This window comes from Salvelinus alpinus, chromosome 1, assembly GCF_045679555.1.
Source record: "Salvelinus alpinus chromosome 1, SLU_Salpinus.1, whole genome shotgun sequence".
Lineage (NCBI taxonomy): Eukaryota > Metazoa > Chordata > Actinopteri > Salmoniformes > Salmonidae > Salvelinus > Salvelinus alpinus.
Genome location: NC_092086.1, coordinates 119999143 through 120019499, shown reverse-complemented (window position 1 = coordinate 120019499; position 20357 = coordinate 119999143).

Here is a 20357-nt window from a genome sequence, read left to right as displayed (position 1 = left end):
AGAACATCCCTGGTCATCCCTACTGCCTCTGATCTGGAGGACTCACTAAACATCCCTACTGCCTCTGATCTGGAGGACTCACTAAACAGAGAACATCCCTGGTCATCCCTACTGCCTCTGATCTGGAGGACTCACTAAACAGAGAACATCCCTGGTCGTCCCTACTGCCTCTGATCTGGAGGACTCACTAAACAGAGAACATCCCTGGTCGTCCCTACTGCCTCTGATCTGGAGGACTCACTAAACAGAGAACATCCCTGGTCGTCCCTACTACCTCTGATCTGGAGGACTCACTAAACACAGAACATCCCTGGTCGTCCCTACTGCCTCTGATCTGGAGGACTCACTAAACAGAGAACATCCCTGGTCATCCCTACTGCCTCTGATCTGGAGGACTCACTAAACAGAGAACATCCCTGGTCATCCCTACTGCCTCTGATCTGGAGGACTCACTAAACAGAGAACATCCCTGGTCATCCCTACTGCCTCTGATCTGGAGGACTCACTAAACATCTCTACTGCCTCTGATCTGGAGGACTCACTAAACAGAGAACATCCCTGGTCATCCCTACTGCCTCTGATCTGGAGGACTCACTAAACAGAGAACATCCCTGGTCATCCCTACTGCCTCTGATCTGGAGGACTCACTAAACAGAGAACATCCCTGGTCATCCCTACGGCCTCTGATCTGGAGGACTCACTAAACAGAGAACATCCCTGGTCGTCCCTACTACCTCTGATCTGGAGGACTCACTAAACAGAGAACATCCCTGGTCATCCCTACTGCCTCTGATCTGGAGGACTCACTAAACAGAGAACATCCCTGGTCATCCCTACTGCCTCTGATCTGGAGGACTCACTAAACAGAGAACATCCCTGGTCATCCCTACTGCCTCTGATCTGGAGGACTCACTAAACAGAGAACATCCCTGGTCATCCCTACTGCCTCTGATCTGGAGGACTCACTAAACAGAGAACATCCCTGGTCATCCCTACTGCCTCTGATCTGGAGGACTCACTAAACAGAGAACATCCCTGGTCATCCCTACGGCCTCTGATCTGGAGGACTCACTAAACAGAGAACATCCCTGGTCATCCCTACGGCCTCTGATCTGGAGGACTCACTAAACAGAGAACATCCCTGGTCCTCCCTACTACCTCTGATCTGGAGGACTCACTAAACAGAGAACATCCCTGGTCCTCCCTACTGCCTCTGATCTGGAGGACTCACTAAACAGAGAACATCCCTGGTCATCCCTACTGCCTCTGATCTGGAGGACTCACTAAACAGAGAACATCCCTGGTCATCCCTACTGCCTCTGATCTGGAGGACTCACTAAACATCCCTACTGCCTCTGATCTGGAGGACTCACTAAACAGAGAACATCCCTGGTCGTCCCTACTGCCTCTGATCTGGAGGACTCACTAAACAGAGAACATCCCTGGTCATCCCTACTGCCTCTGATCTGGAGGACTCACTAAACATCCCTACTGCCTCTGATCTGGAGGACTCACTAAACAGAGAACATCCCTGGTCATCCCTACTGCCTCTGATCTGGAGGACTCACTAAACAGAGAACATCCCTGGTCGTCCCTACTGCCTCTGATCTGGAGGACTCACTAAACAGAGAACATCCCTGGTCATCCCTACTGCCTCTGATCTGGAGGACTCACTAAACAGAGAACATCCCTGGTCGTCCCTACTACCTCTGATCTGGAGGACTCACTAAACACAGAACATCCCTGGTCATCCCTACTGCCTCTGATCTGGAGGACTCACTAAACAGAGAACATCCCTGGTCATCCCTACTGCCTCTGATCTGGAGGACTCACTAAACAGAGAACATCCCTGGTCATCCCTACTGCCTCTGATCTGGAGGACTCACTAAACAGAGAACATCCCTGGTCCTCCCTACTGCCTCTGATCTGGAGGACTCACTAAACAGAGAACATCCCTGGTCATCCCTACTGCCTCTGATCTGGAGGACTCACTAAACAGAGAACATCCCTGGTCATCCCTACTGCCTCTGATCTGGAGGACTCACTAAACAGAGAACATCCCTGGTCATCCCTACGGCCTCTGATCTGGAGGACTCACTAAACAGAGAACATCCCTGGTCCTCCCTACTACCTCTGATCTGGAGGACTCACTAAACAGAGAACATCCCTGGTCATCCCTACTGCCTCTGATCTGGAGGACTCACTAAACAGAGAACATCCCTGGTCATCCCTACTGCCTCTGATCTGGAGGACTCACTAAACAGAGAACATCCCTGGTCATCCCTACTGCCTCTGATCTGGAGGACTCACTAAACATCCCTACTGCCTCTGATCTGGAGGACTCACTAAACAGAGAACATCCCTGGTCGTCCCTACTGCCTCTGATCTGGAGGACTCACTAAACAGAGAACATCCCTGGTCATCCCTACTGCCTCTGATCTGGAGGACTCACTAAACAGAGAACATCCCTGGTCATCCCTACTGCCTCTGATCTGGTGGACTCACTAAACAGAGAACATCCCTGGTCCTCCCTACTGCCTCTGATCTGGAGGACTCACTAAACAGAGAACATCCCTGGTCCTCCCTACTACCTCTGATCTGGAGGACTCACTAAACAGAGAACATCCCTGGTCATCCCTACTGCCTCTGATCTGGAGGACTCACTAAACAGAGAACATCCCTGGTCATCCCTACTGCCTCTGATCTGGAGGACTCACTAAACAGAGAACATCCCTGGTCATCCCTACGGCCTCTGATCTGGAGGACTCACTAAACAGAGAACATCCCTGGTCATCCCTACTGCCTCTGATCTGGAGGACTCACTAAACAGAGAACATCCCTGGTCATCCCTACTGCCTCTGATCTGGAGGACTCACTAAACAGAGAACATCCCTGGTCATCCCTACTGCCTCTGATCTGGAGGACTCACTAAACATCCCTACTGCCTCTGATCTGGAGGACTCACTAAACAGAGAACATCCCTGGTCATCCCTACTGCCTCTGATCTGGAGGACTCACTAAACAGAGAACATCCCTGGTCATCCCTACTGCCTCTGATCTGGAGGACTCACTAAACAGAGAACATCCCTGGTCATCCCTACTGCCTCTGATCTGGTGGACTCACTAAACAGAGAACATCCCTGGTCATCCCTACTGCCTCTGATCTGGAGGACTCACTAAACAGAGAACATCCCTGGTCATCCCTACTGCCTCTGATCTGGAGGACTCACTAAACAGAGAACATCCCTGGTCATCCCTACTGCCTCTGATCTGGAGGACTCACTAAACAGAGAACATCCCTGGTCATCCCTACTGCCTCTGATCTGGAGGACTCACTAAACAGAGAACATCCCTGGTCATCCCTACTGCCTCTGATCTGGAGGACTCACTAAACAGAGAACATCCCTGGTCATCCCTACTGCCTCTGATCTGGAGGACTCACTAAACAGAGAACATCCCTGGTCATCCCTACTGCCTCTGATCTGGAGGACTCACTAAACAGAGAACATCCCTGGTCATCCCTACTGCCTCTGATCTGGAGGACTCACTAAACAGAGAACATCCCTGGTCATCCCTACTGCCTCTGATCTGGAGGACTCACTAAACAGAGAACATCCCTGGTCATCCCTACTGCCTCTGATCTGGAGGACTCACTAAACAGAGAACATCCCTGGTCATCCCTACTGCCTCTGATCTGGAGGACTCACTAAACAGAGAACATCCCTGGTCATCCCTACTGCCTCTGATCTGGAGGACTCACTAAACAGAGAACATCCCTGGTCATCCCTACTGCCTCTGATCTGGAGGACTCACTAAACAGAGAACATCCCTGGTCATCCCTACTGCCTCTGATCTGGAGGACTCACTAAACAGAGAACATCCCTGGTCATCCCTACTGCCTCTGATCTGGAGGACTCACTAAACAGAGAACATCCCTGGTCATCCCTACTGCCTCTGATCTGGAGGACTCACTAAACAGAGAACATCCCTGGTCATCCCTACGGCCTCTGATCTGGAGGACTCACTAAACAGAGAACATCCCTGGTCATCCCTACTGCCTCTGATCTGGAGGACTCACTAAACAGAGAACATCCCTGGTCATCCCTACTGCCTCTGATCTGGAGGACTCACTAAACAGAGAACATCCCTGGTCATCCCTACTGCCTCTGATCTGGAGGACTCACTAAACATCCCTACTGCCTCTGATCTGGAGGACTCACTAAACAGAGAACATCCCTGGTCATCCCTACTGCCTCTGATCTGGAGGACTCACTAAACAGAGAACATCCCTGGTCATCCCTACTGCCTCTGATCTGGAGGACTCACTAAACAGAGAACATCCCTGGTCATCCCTACTGCCTCTGATCTGGTGGACTCACTAAACAGAGAACATCCCTGGTCATCCCTACTGCCTCTGATCTGGAGGACTCACTAAACAGAGAACATCCCTGGTCATCCCTACTGCCTCTGATCTGGAGGACTCACTAAACAGAGAACATCCCTGGTCATCCCTACTGCCTCTGATCTGGAGGACTCACTAAACAGAGAACATCCCTGGTCATCCCTACTGCCTCTGATCTGGAGGACTCACTAAACAGAGAACATCCCTGGTCATCCCTACTGCCTCTGATCTGGAGGACTCACTAAACAGAGAACATCCCTGGTCATCCCTACTGCCTCTGATCTGGAGGACTCACTAAACAGAGAACATCCCTGGTCATCCCTACTGCCTCTGATCTGGAGGACTCACTAAACAGAGAACATCCCTGGTCATCCCTACTGCCTCTGATCTGGAGGACTCACTAAACAGAGAACATCCCTGGTCATCCCTACTGCCTCTGATCTGGAGGACTCACTAAACAGAGAACATCCCTGGTCATCCCTACTGCCTCTGATCTGGAGGACTCACTAAACAGAGAACATCCCTGGTCATCCCTACTGCCTCTGATCTGGAGGACTCACTAAACAGAGAACATCCCTGGTCATCCCTACTGCCTCTGATCTGGAGGACTCACTAAACAGAGAACATCCCTGGTCATCCCTACTGCCTCTGATCTGGAGGACTCACTAAACAGAGAACATCCCTGGTCATCCCTACTGCCTCTGATCTGGAGGACTCACTAAACAGAGAACATCCCTGGTCATCCCTACTGCCTCTGATCTGGAGGACTCACTAAACAGAGAACATCCCTGGTCATCCCTACTGCCTCTGATCTGGAGGACTCACTAAACAGAGAACATCCCTGGTCATCCCTACTGCCTCTGATCTGGAGGACTCACTAAACAGAGAACATCCCTGGTCATCCCTACTGCCTCTGATCTGGAGGACTCACTAAACAGAGAACATCCCTGGTCATCCCTACTGCCTCTGATCTGGAGGACTCACTAAACAGAGAACATCCCTGGTCATCCCTACTGCCTCTGATCTGGAGGACTCACTAAACAGAGAACATCCCTGGTCATCCCTACGGCCTCTGATCTGGAGGACTCACTAAACAGAGAACATCCCTGGTCCTCCCTACTACCTCTGATCTGGAGGACTCACTAAACAGAGAACATCCCTGGTCATCCCTACTGCCTCTGATCTGGAGGACTCACTAAACAGAGAACATCCCTGGTCATCCCTACTGCCTCTGATCTGGAGGACTCACTAAACAGAGAACATCCCTGGTCATCCCTACTGCCTCTGATCTGGAGGACTCACTAAACATCCCTACTGCCTCTGATCTGGAGGACTCACTAAACAGAGAACATCCCTGGTCGTCCCTACTGCCTCTGATCTGGAGGACTCACTAAACAGAGAACATCCCTGGTCATCCCTACTGCCTCTGATCTGGAGGACTCACTAAACAGAGAACATCCCTGGTCATCCCTACTGCCTCTGATCTGGTGGACTCACTAAACAGAGAACATCCCTGGTCCTCCCTACTGCCTCTGATCTGGAGGACTCACTAAACAGAGAACATCCCTGGTCCTCCCTACTACCTCTGATCTGGAGGACTCACTAAACAGAGAACATCCCTGGTCATCCCTACTGCCTCTGATCTGGAGGACTCACTAAACAGAGAACATCCCTGGTCATCCCTACTGCCTCTGATCTGGAGGACTCACTAAACAGAGAACATCCCTGGTCATCCCTACGGCCTCTGATCTGGAGGACTCACTAAACAGAGAACATCCCTGGTCATCCCTACTGCCTCTGATCTGGAGGACTCACTAAACAGAGAACATCCCTGGTCATCCCTACTGCCTCTGATCTGGAGGACTCACTAAACAGAGAACATCCCTGGTCATCCCTACTGCCTCTGATCTGGAGGACTCACTAAACATCCCTACTGCCTCTGATCTGGAGGACTCACTAAACAGAGAACATCCCTGGTCATCCCTACTGCCTCTGATCTGGAGGACTCACTAAACAGAGAACATCCCTGGTCATCCCTACTGCCTCTGATCTGGAGGACTCACTAAACAGAGAACATCCCTGGTCATCCCTACTGCCTCTGATCTGGAGGACTCACTAAACAGAGAACATCCCTGGTCATCCCTACGGCCTCTGATCTGGAGGACTCACTAAACAGAGAACATCCCTGGTCATCCCTACTGCCTCTGATCTGGAGGACTCACTAAACAGAGAACATCCCTGGTCATCCCTACTGCCTCTGATCTGGAGGACTCACTAAACAGAGAACATCCCTGGTCATCCCTACTGCCTCTGATCTGGAGGACTCACTAAACATCCCTACTGCCTCTGATCTGGAGGACTCACTAAACAGAGAACATCCCTGGTCATCCCTACTGCCTCTGATCTGGAGGACTCACTAAACAGAGAACATCCCTGGTCATCCCTACTGCCTCTGATCTGGAGGACTCACTAAACAAAGAACATCCCTGGTCATCCCTACTGCCTCTGATCTGGTGGACTCACTAAACAGAGAACATCCCTGGTCATCCCTACTGCCTCTGATCTGGAGGACTCACTAAACAGAGAACATCCCTGGTCATCCCTACTGCCTCTGATCTGGAGGACTCACTAAACAGAGAACATCCCTGGTCATCCCTACTGCCTCTGATCTGGAGGACTCACTAAACAGAGAACATCCCTGGTCATCCCTACTGCCTCTGATCTGGAGGACTCACTAAACAGAGAACATCCCTGGTCATCCCTACTGCCTCTGATCTGGAGGACTCACTAAACAGAGAACATCCCTGGTCATCCCTACTGCCTCTGATCTGGAGGACTCACTAAACAGAGAACATCCCTGGTCATCCCTACTGCCTCTGATCTGGAGGACTCACTAAACAGAGAACATCCCTGGTCATCCCTACTGCCTCTGATCTGGAGGACTCACTAAACAGAGAACATCCCTGGTCATCCCTACTGCCTCTGATCTGGAGGACTCACTAAACAGAGAACATCCCTGGTCATCCCTACTGCCTCTGATCTGGAGGACTCACTAAACAGAGAACATCCCTGGTCATCCCTACTGCCTCTGATCTGGAGGACTCACTAAACAGAGAACATCCCTGGTCATCCCTACTGCCTCTGATCTGGAGGACTCACTAAACAGAGAACATCCCTGGTCATCCCTACTGCCTCTGATCTGGAGGACTCACTAAACAGAGAACATCCCTGGTCATCCCTACTGCCTCTGATCTGGAGGACTCACTAAACAGAGAACATCCCTGGTCATCCCTACTGCCTCTGATCTGGAGGACTCACTAAACAGAGAACATCCCTGGTCATCCCTACTGCCTCTGATCTGGAGGACTCACTAAACAGAGAACATCCCTGGTCATCCCTACTGCCTCTGATCTGGAGGACTCACTAAACAGAGAACATCCCTGGTCATCCCTACTGCCTCTGATCTGGAGGACTCACTAAACAGAGAACATCCCTGGTCATCCCTACGGCCTCTGATCTGGAGGACTCACTAAACAGAGAACATCCCTGGTCCTCCCTACTACCTCTGATCTGGAGGACTCACTAAACAGAGAACATCCCTGGTCATCCCTACTGCCTCTGATCTGGAGGACTCACTAAACAGAGAACATCCCTGGTCATCCCTACTGCCTCTGATCTGGAGGACTCACTAAACAGAGAACATCCCTGGTCATCCCTACTGCCTCTGATCTGGAGGACTCACTAAACATCCCTACTGCCTCTGATCTGGAGGACTCACTAAACAGAGAACATCCCTGGTCGTCCCTACTGCCTCTGATCTGGAGGACTCACTAAACAGAGAACATCCCTGGTCATCCCTACTGCCTCTGATCTGGAGGACTCACTAAACAGAGAACATCCCTGGTCATCCCTACTGCCTCTGATCTGGTGGACTCACTAAACAGAGAACATCCCTGGTCCTCCCTACTGCCTCTGATCTGGAGGACTCACTAAACAGAGAACATCCCTGGTCCTCCCTACTACCTCTGATCTGGAGGACTCACTAAACAGAGAACATCCCTGGTCATCCCTACTGCCTCTGATCTGGAGGACTCACTAAACAGAGAACATCCCTGGTCATCCCTACTGCCTCTGATCTGGAGGACTCACTAAACAGAGAACATCCCTGGTCATCCCTACGGCCTCTGATCTGGAGGACTCACTAAACAGAGAACATCCCTGGTCATCCCTACTGCCTCTGATCTGGAGGACTCACTAAACAGAGAACATCCCTGGTCATCCCTACTGCCTCTGATCTGGAGGACTCACTAAACAGAGAACATCCCTGGTCATCCCTACTGCCTCTGATCTGGAGGACTCACTAAACATCCCTACTGCCTCTGATCTGGAGGACTCACTAAACAGAGAACATCCCTGGTCATCCCTACTGCCTCTGATCTGGAGGACTCACTAAACAGAGAACATCCCTGGTCATCCCTACTGCCTCTGATCTGGAGGACTCACTAAACAGAGAACATCCCTGGTCATCCCTACTGCCTCTGATCTGGTGGACTCACTAAACAGAGAACATCCCTGGTCATCCCTACTGCCTCTGATCTGGAGGACTCACTAAACAGAGAACATCCCTGGTCATCCCTACTGCCTCTGATCTGGAGGACTCACTAAACAGAGAACATCCCTGGTCATCCCTACTGCCTCTGATCTGGAGGACTCACTAAACAGAGAACATCCCTGGTCATCCCTACTGCCTCTGATCTGGAGGACTCACTAAACAGAGAACATCCCTGGTCATCCCTACTGCCTCTGATCTGGAGGACTCACTAAACAGAGAACATCCCTGGTCATCCCTACTGCCTCTGATCTGGAGGACTCACTAAACAGAGAACATCCCTGGTCATCCCTACTGCCTCTGATCTGGAGGACTCACTAAACAGAGAACATCCCTGGTCATCCCTACTGCCTCTGATCTGGAGGACTCACTAAACAGAGAACATCCCTGGTCATCCCTACTGCCTCTGATCTGGAGGACTCACTAAACAGAGAACATCCCTGGTCATCCCTACTGCCTCTGATCTGGAGGACTCACTAAACAGAGAACATCCCTGGTCATCCCTACTGCCTCTGATCTGGAGGACTCACTAAACAGAGAACATCCCTGGTCATCCCTACTGCCTCTGATCTGGAGGACTCACTAAACAGAGAACATCCCTGGTCATCCCTACTGCCTCTGATCTGGAGGACTCACTAAACAGAGAACATCCCTGGTCATCCCTACTGCCTCTGATCTGGAGGACTCACTAAACAGAGAACATCCCTGGTCATCCCTACTGCCTCTGATCTGGAGGACTCACTAAACAGAGAACATCCCTGGTCATCCCTACTGCCTCTGATCTGGAGGACTCACTAAACAGAGAACATCCCTGGTCCTCCCTACTACCTCTGATCTGGAGGACTCACTAAACAGAGAACATCCCTGGTCATCCCTACTGCCTCTGATCTGGAGGACTCACTAAACAGAGAACATCCCTGGTCATCCCTACTGCCTCTGATCTGGAGGACTCACTAAACAGAGAACATCCCTGGTCATCCCTACGGCCTCTGATCTGGAGGACTCACTAAACAGAGAACATCCCTGGTCATCCCTACTGCCTCTGATCTGGAGGACTCACTAAACAGAGAACATCCCTGGTCATCCCTACGGCCTCTGATCTGGAGGACTCACTAAACAGAGAACATCCCTGGTCCTCCCTACTACCTCTGATCTGGAGGACTCACTAAACAGAGAACATCCCTGGTCATCCCTACTGCCTCTGATCTGGAGGACTCACTAAACAGAGAACATCCCTGGTCATCCCTACTGCCGCTGATCTGGAGGACTCACTAAACAGAGAACATCCCTGGTCATCCCTACTGCCTCTGATCTGGAGGACTCACTAAACATCCCTACTGCCTCTGATCTGGAGGACTCACTAAACAGAGAACATCCCTGGTCATCCCTACTGCCTCTGATCTGGAGGACTCACTAAACAGAGAACATCCCTGGTCATCCCTACTGCCTCTGATCTGGAGGACTCACTAAACAGAGAACATCCCTGGTCATCCCTACTGCCTCTGATCTGGAGGACTCACTAAACAGAGAACATCCCTGGTCATCCCTACTGCCTCTGATCTGGAGGACTCACTAAACAGAGAACATCCCTGGTCATCCCTACTGCCTCTGATCTGGAGGACTCACTAAACAGAGAACATCCCTGGTCATCCCTACTGCCTCTGATCTGGAGGACTCACTAAACAGAGAACATCCCTGGTCATCCCTACTGCCTCTGATCTGGAGGACTCACTAAACAGAGAACATCCCTGGTCATCCCTACTGCCTCTGATCTGGAGGACTCACTAAACAGAGAACATCCCTGGTCATCCCTACTGCCTCTGATCTGGAGGACTCACTAAACAGAGAACATCCCTGGTCATCCCTACTGCCTCTGATCTGGAGGACTCACTAAACAGAGAACATCCCTGGTCATCCCTACTGCCTCTGATCTGGAGGACTCACTAAACAGAGAACATCCCTGGTCATCCCTACTGCCTCTGATCTGGAGGACTCACTAAACAGAGAACATCCCTGGTCCTCCCTACTACCTCTGATCTGGAGGACTCACTAAACAGAGAACATCCCTGGTCATCCCTACTGCCTCTGATCTGGAGGACTCACTAAACAGAGAACATCCCTGGTCATCCCTACTGCCTCTGATCTGGAGGACTCACTAAACAGAGAACATCCCTGGTCATCCCTACGGCCTCTGATCTGGAGGACTCACTAAACAGAGAACATCCCTGGTCATCCCTACTGCCTCTGATCTGGAGGACTCACTAAACAGAGAACATCCCTGGTCATCCCTACGGCCTCTGATCTGGAGGACTCACTAAACAGAGAACATCCCTGGTCCTCCCTACTACCTCTGATCTGGAGGACTCACTAAACAGAGAACATCCCTGGTCATCCCTACTGCCTCTGATCTGGAGGACTCACTAAACAGAGAACATCCCTGGTCATCCCTACTGCCGCTGATCTGGAGGACTCACTAAACAGAGAACATCCCTGGTCATCCCTACTGCCTCTGATCTGGAGGACTCACTAAACATCCCTACTGCCTCTGATCTGGAGGACTCACTAAACAGAGAACATCCCTGGTCATCCCTACTGCCTCTGATCTGGAGGACTCACTAAACAGAGAACATCCCTGGTCATCCCTACTGCCTCTGATCTGGAGGACTCACTAAACAGAGAACATCCCTGGTCATCCCTACTGCCTCTGATCTGGTGGACTCACTAAACAGAGAACATCCCTGGTCATCCCTACTGCCTCTGATCTGGAGGACTCACTAAACAGAGAACATCCCTGGTCCTCCCTACTACCTCTGATCTGGAGGACTCACTAAACAGAGAACATCCCTGGTCATCCCTACTGCCTCTGATCTGGAGGACTCACTAAACAGAGAACATCCCTGGTCATCCCTACTGCCTCTGATCTGGAGGACTCACTAAACATCTCTACTGCCTCTGATCTGGAGGACTCACTAAACAGAGAACATCCCTGGTCATCCCTACTGCCTCTGATCTGGAGGACTCACTAAACAGAGAACATCCCTGGTCATCCCTACTGCCTCTGATCTGGAGGACTCACTAAACAGAGAACATCCCTGGTCATCCCTACTGCCTCTGATCTGGAGGACTCACTAAACAGAGAACATCCCTGGTCATCCCTACTGCCTCTGATCTGGAGGACTCACTAAACATCCCTACTGCCTCTGATCTGGAGGACTCACTAAACAGAGAACATCCCTGGTCATCCCTACTGCCTCTGATCTGGAGGACTCACTAAACAGAGAACATCCCTGGTCATCCCTACTGCCTCTGATCTGGAGGACTCACTAAACAGAGAACATCCCTGGTCATCCCTACTGCCTCTGATCTGGTGGACTCACTAAACAGAGAACATCCCTGGTCATCCCTACTGCCTCTGATCTGGAGGACTCACTAAACAGAGAACATCCCTGGTCCTCCCTACTACCTCTGATCTGGAGGACTCACTAAACAGAGAACATCCCTGGTCATCCCTACTGCCTCTGATCTGGAGGACTCACTAAACAGAGAACATCCCTGGTCATCCCTACTGCCTCTGATCTGGAGGACTCACTAAACATCTCTACTGCCTCTGATCTGGAGGACTCACTAAACAGAGAACATCCCTGGTCATCCCTACTGCCTCTGATCTGGAGGACTCACTAAACAGAGAACATCCCTGGTCATCCCTACTGCCTCTGATCTGGAGGACTCACTAAACAGAGAACATCCCTGGTCATCCCTACTGCCTCTGATCTGGAGGACTCACTAAACAGAGAACATCCCTGGTCATCCCTACTGCCTCTGATCTGGAGGACTCACTAAACAGAGAACATCCCTGGTCATCCCTACTGCCTCTGATCTGGAGGACTCACTAAACAGAGAACATCCCTGGTCATCCCTACTGCCTCTGATCTGGAGGACTCACTAAACAGAGAACATCCCTGGTCATCCCTACTGCCTCTGATCTGGAGGACTCACTAAACAGAGAACATCCCTGGTCATCCCTACTGCCTCTGATCTGGAGGACTCACTAAACAGAGAACATCCCTGGTCATCCCTACTGCCTCTGATCTGGAGGACTCACTAAACAGAGAACATCCCTGGTCATCCCTACTGCCTCTGATCTGGAGGACTCACTAAACAGAGAACATCCCTGGTCATCCCTACTGCCTCTGATCTGGAGGACTCACTAAACAGAGAACATCCCTGGTCATCCCTACTGCCTCTGATCTGGAGGACTCACTAAACAGAGAACATCCCTGGTCATCCCTACTGCCTCTGATCTGGAGGACTCACTAAACAGAGAACATCCCTGGTCATCCCTACTGCCTCTGATCTGGAGGACTCACTAAACAGAGAACATCCCTGGTCCTCCCTACTACCTCTGATCTGGAGGACTCACTAAACAGAGAACATCCCTGGTCATCCCTACTGCCTCTGATCTGGAGGACTCACTAAACAGAGAACATCCCTGGTCATCCCTACTGCCTCTGATCTGGAGGACTCACTAAACAGAGAACATCCCTGGTCATCCCTACGGCCTCTGATCTGGAGGACTCACTAAACAGAGAACATCCCTGGTCATCCCTACTGCCTCTGATCTGGAGGACTCACTAAACAGAGAACATCCCTGGTCATCCCTACGGCCTCTGATCTGGAGGACTCACTAAACATCCCTACTGCCTCTGATCTGGAGGACTCACTAAACAGAGAACATCCCTGGTCATCCCTACTGCCTCTGATCTGGAGGACTCACTAAACAGAGAACATCCCTGGTCATCCCTACTGCCTCTGATCTGGAGGACTCACTAAACAGAGAACATCCCTGGTCATCCCTACTGCCTCTGATCTGGTGGACTCACTAAACAGAGAACATCCCTGGTCATCCCTACTGCCTCTGATCTGGAGGACTCACTAAACAGAGAACATCCCTGGTCCTCCCTACTACCTCTGATCTGGAGGACTCACTAAACAGAGAACATCCCTGGTCATCCCTACTGCCTCTGATCTGGAGGACTCACTAAACAGAGAACATCCCTGGTCATCCCTACTGCCTCTGATCTGGAGGACTCACTAAACATCTCTACTGCCTCTGATCTGGAGGACTCACTAAACAGAGAACATCCCTGGTCATCCCTACTGCCTCTGATCTGGAGGACTCACTAAACAGAGAACATCCCTGGTCATCCCTACTGCCTCTGATCTGGAGGACTCACTAAACAGAGAACATCCCTGGTCATCCCTACTGCCTCTGATCTGGAGGACTCACTAAACAGAGAACATCCCTGGTCATCCCTACTGCCTCTGATCTGGAGGACTCACTAAACATCCCTACTGCCTCTGATCTGGAGGACTCACTAAACAGAGAACATCCCTGGTCATCCCTACTGCCTCTGATCTGGAGGACTCACTAAACAGAGAACATCCCTGGTCATCCCTACTGCCTCTGATCTGGAGGACTCACTAAACAGAGAACATCCCTGGTCATCCCTACTGCCTCTGATCTGGTGGACTCACTAAACAGAGAACATCCCTGGTCATCCCTACTGCCTCTGATCTGGAGGACTCACTAAACAGAGAACATCCCTGGTCCTCCCTACTACCTCTGATCTGGAGGACTCACTAAACAGAGAACATCCCTGGTCATCCCTACTGCCTCTGATCTGGAGGACTCACTAAACAGAGAACATCCCTGGTCATCCCTACTGCCTCTGATCTGGAGGACTCACTAAACATCTCTACTGCCTCTGATCTGGAGGACTCACTAAACAGAGAACATCCCTGGTCATCCCTACTGCCTCTGATCTGGAGGACTCACTAAACAGAGAACATCCCTGGTCATCCCTACTGCCTCTGATCTGGAGGACTCACTAAACAGAGAACATCCCTGGTCATCCCTACTGCCTCTGATCTGGAGGACTCACTAAACAGAGAACATCCCTGGTCATCCCTACTGCCTCTGATCTGGAGGACTCACTAAACAGAGAACATCCCTGGTCGTCCCTACTGCCTCTGATCTGTAGGACTCACTAAACAGAGAACATCCCTGGTCATCCCTACTGCCTCTGATCTGGAGGACTCACTAAACAGAGAACATCCCTGGTCATCCCTACTGCCTCTGATCTGGAGGACTCACTAAACAGAGAACATCCCTGGTCATCCCTACTGCCTCTGATCTGGAGGACTCACTAAACAGAGAACATCCCTGGTCCTCCCTACTACCTCTGATCTGGAGGACTCACTAAACAGAGAACATCCCTGGTCATCCCTACGGCCTCTGATCTGGAGGACTCACTAAACAGAGAACATCCCTGGTCATCCCTACTGCCTCTGATCTGGAGGACTCACTAAAGATCCCTACTGCCTCTGATCTGGAGGACTCACTAAACAGAGAACATCCCTGGTCATCCCTACTGCCTCTGATCTGGAGGACTCACTAAACAGAGAACATCCCTGGTCCTCCCTACTACCTCTGATCTGGAGGACTCACTAAACAGAGAACATCCCTGGTCATCCCTACGGCCTCTGATCTGGAGGACTCACTAAACAGAGAACATCCCTGGTCATCCCTACTGCCTCTGATCTGGAGGACTCACTAAAGATCCCTACTGCCTCTGATCTGGAGGACTCACTAAACAGAGAACATCCCTGGTCATCCCTACTGTCTCTGATCTGGAGGACTCACTAAACAGAGAACATCCCTGGTCATCCCTACTGCCTCTGATCTGGAGGACTCACTAAACAGAGAACATCCCTGGTCATCCCTACTGCCTCTGATCTGGAGGACTCACTAAACAGAGAACATCCCTGGTCATCCCTACTGCCTCTGATCTGGAGGACTCACTAAACAGAGAACATCCCTGGTCATCCCTACTGCCTCTGATCTGGAGGACTCACTAAACAGAGAACATCCCTGGTCCTCCCTACTGCCTCTGATCTGGAGGACTCACTAAACAGAGAACATCCCTGGTCCTCCCTACTACCTCTGATCTGGAGGACTCACTAAACAGAGAACATCCCTGGTCATCCCTACTGCCTCTGATCTGGAGGACTCACTAAACAGAGAACATCCCTGGTCATCCCTACTGCCTCTGATCTGGAGGACTCACTAAACAGAGAACATCCCTGGTCATCCCTACGGCCTCTGATCTGGAGGACTCACTAAACAGAGAACATCCCTGGTCCTCCCTACTACCTCTGATCTGGAGGACTCACTAAACAGAGAACATCCCTGGTCATCCCTACTGCCTCTGATCTGGAGGACTCACTAAACATCCCTACTGCCTCTGATCTGGAGGACTCACTAAACAGAGAACATCCCTGGTCATCCCTACTGCCTCTGATCTGGAGGACTCACTAAACAGAGAACATCCCTGGTCATCCCTACTGCCTCTGATCTGGAGGACTCACTAAACAGAGAACATCCCTGGTCATCCCTACTGCCTCTGATCTGGAGGACTCACTAAACAGAGAACATCCCTGGTCATCCCTACTGCCTCTGATCTGGAGGACTCACTAAACAGAGAACATCCCTGGTCATCCCTACTGCCTCTGATCTGGAGGACTCACTAAACAGAGAACATCCCTGGTCATCCCTACTGCCTCTGATCTGGAGGACTCACTAAACATCCCTACTGCCTCTGATCTGGAGGACTCACTAAACAGAGAACATCCCTGGTCATCCCTACTGCCTCTGATCTGGAGGACTCACTAAACAGAGAACATCCCTGGTCATCCCTACTGCCTCTGATCTGGAGGACTCACTAAACAGAGAACATCCCTGGTCATCCCTACTGCCTCTGATCTGGAGGACTCACTAAACAGAGAACATCCCTGGTCATCCCTACTGCCTCTGATCTGGAGGACTCACTAAACAGAGAACATCCCTGGTCATCCCTACTGCCTCTGATCTGGAGGACTCACTAAACAGAGAACATCCCTGGTCATCCCTACTGCCTCTGATCTGGTGGACTCACTAAACAGAGAACATCCCTGGTCATCCCTACTGCCTCTGATCTGGAGGACTCACTAAACAGAGAACATCCCTGGTCCTCCCTACTACCTCTGATCTGGAGGACTCACTAAACAGAGAACATCCCTGGTCATCCCTACTGCCTCTGATCTGGAGGACTCACTAAACAGAGAACATCCCTGGTCATCCCTACTGCCTCTGATCTGGAGGACTCACTAAACATCTCTACTGCCTCTGATCTGGAGGACTCACTAAACAGAGAACATCCCTGGTCATCCCTACTGCCTCTGATCTGGAGGACTCACTAAACAGAGAACATCCCTGGTCATCCCTACTGCCTCTGATCTGGAGGACTCACTAAACAGAGAACATCCCTGGTCATCCCTACTGCCTCTGATCTGGAGGACTCACTAAACAGAGAACATCCCTGGTCATCCCTACTGCCTCTGATCTGGAGGACTCACTAAACAGAGAACATCCCTGGTCGTCCCTACTGCCTCTGATCTGTAGGACTCACTAAACAGAGAACATCCCTGGTCATCCCTACTGCCTCTGATCTGGAGGACTCACTAAACAGAGAACATCCCTGGTCATCCCTACTGCCTCTGATCTGGAGGACTCACTAAACAGAGAACATCCCTGGTCATCCCTACTGCCTCTGATCTGGAGGACTCACTAAACAGAGAACATCCCTGGTCCTCCCTACTACCTCTGATCTGGAGGACTCACTAAACAGAGAACATCCCTGGTCATCCCTACTGCCTCTGATCTGGAGGACTCACTAAACAGAGAACATCCCTGGTCATCCCTACTGCCTCTGATCTGGAGGACTCACTAAACATCCCTACTGCCTCTGATCTGGAGGACTCACTAAACAGAGAACATCCCTGGTCATCCCTACTGCCTCTGATCTGGAGGACTCACTAAACAGAGAACATCCCTGGTCCTCCCTACTACCTCTGATCTGGAGGACTCACTAAACAGAGAACATCCCTGGTCATCCCTACTGCCTCTGATCTGGAGGACTCACTAAACAGAGAACATCCCTGGTCATCCCTACTGCCTCTGATCTGGAGGACTCACTAAACAGAGAACATCCCTGGTCATCCCTACGGCCTCTGATCTGGAGGACTCACTAAACAGAGAACATCCCTGGTCATCCCTACTGCCTCTGATCTGGAGGACTCACTAAACAGAGAACATCCCTGGTCATCCCTACGGCCTCTGATCTGGAGGACTCACTAAACAGAGAACATCCCTGGTCCTCCCTACTACCTCTGATCTGGAGGACTCACTAAACAGAGAACATCCCTGGTCATCCCTACTGCCTCTGATCTGGAGGACTCACTAAACAGAGAACATCCCTGGTCATCCCTACTGCCGCTGATCTGGAGGACTCACTAAACAGAGAACATCCCTGGTCATCCCTACTGCCTCTGATCTGGAGGACTCACTAAACAGAGAACATCCCTGGTCGTCCCTACTGCCTCTGATCTGTAGGACTCACTAAACAGAGAACATCCCTGGTCATCCCTACTGCCTCTGATCTGGAGGACTCACTAAACAGAGAACATCCCTGGTCATCCCTACTGCCTCTGATCTGGAGGACTCACTAAACAGAGAACATCCCTGGTCATCCCTACTGCCTCTGATCTGGAGGACTCACTAAACAGAGAACATCCCTGGTCCTCCCTACTACCTCTGATCTGGAGGACTCACTAAACAGAGAACATCCCTGGTCATCCCTACTGCCTCTGATCTGGAGGACTCACTAAACAGAGAACATCCCTGGTCATCCCTACTGCCTCTGATCTGGAGGACTCACTAAACAGAGAACATCCCTGGTCATCCCTACGGCCTCTGATCTGGAGGACTCACTAAACAGAGAACATCCCTGGTCATCCCTACTGCCTCTGATCTGGAGGACTCACTAAACATCCCTACTGCCTCTGATCTGGAGGACTCACTAAACAGAGAACATCCCTGGTCATCCCTACTGTCTCTGATCTGGAGGACTCACTAAACAGAGAACATCCCTGGTCATCCCTACTGCCTCTGATCTGGAGGACTCACTAAACAGAGAACATCCCTGGTCATCCCTACTGCCTCTGATCTGGAGGACTCACTAAACAGAGAACATCCCTGGTCATCCCTACTGCCTCTGATCTGGAGGACTCACTAAACAGAGAACATCCCTGGTCATCCCTACTGCCTCTGATCTGGAGGACTCACTAAACAGAGAACATCCCTGGTCCTCCCTACTGCCTCTGATCTGGAGGACTCACTAAACAGAGAACATCCCTGGTCCTCCCTACTACCTCTGATCTGGAGGACTCACTAAACAGAGAACATCCCTGGTCATCCCTACTGCCTCTGATCTGGAGGACTCACTAAACAGAGAACATCCCTGGTCATCCCTACTGCCTCTGATCTGGAGGACTCACTAAACAGAGAACATCCCTGGTCATCCCTACGGCCTCTGATCTGGAGGACTCACTAAACAGAGAACATCCCTGGTCCTCCCTACTACCTCTGATCTGGAGGACTCACTAAACAGAGAACATCCCTGGTCATCCCTACTGCCTCTGATCTGGAGGACTCACTAAACATCCCTACTGCCTCTGATCTGGAGGACTCACTAAACAGAGAACATCCCTGGTCATCCCTACTGCCTCTGATCTGGAGGACTCACTAAACAGAGAACATCCCTGGTCATCCCTACTGCCTCTGATCTGGAGGACTCACTAAACAGAGAACATCCCTGGTCATCCCTACTGCCTCTGATCTGGAGGACTCACTAAACAGAGAACATCCCTGGTCATCCCTACTGCCTCTGATCTGGAGGACTCACTAAACAGAGAACATCCCTGGTCATCCCTACTGCCTCTGATCTGGAGGACTCACTAAACATCCCTACTGCCTCTGATCTGGAGGACTCACTAAACAGAGAACATCCCTGGTCATCCCTACTGCCTCTGATCTGGAGGACTCACTAAACAGAGAACATCCCTGGTCATCCCTACTGCCTCTGATCTGGAGGACTCACTAAACAGAGAACATCCCTGGTCATCCCTACTGCCTCTGATCTGGAGGACTCACTAAACAGAGAACATCCCTGGTCATCCCTACTGCCTCTGATCTGGAGGACTCACTAAACAGAGAACATCCCTGGTCATCCCTACTGCCTCTGATCTGGAGGACTCACTAAACAGAGAACATCCCTGGTCATCCCTACTGCCTCTGATCTGGAGGACTCACTAAACAGAGAACATCCCTGGTCATCCCTACTGCCTCTGATCTGGAGGACTCACTAAACAGAGAACCTCCCTGCTCATCCCTACTGCCTCTGATCTGGA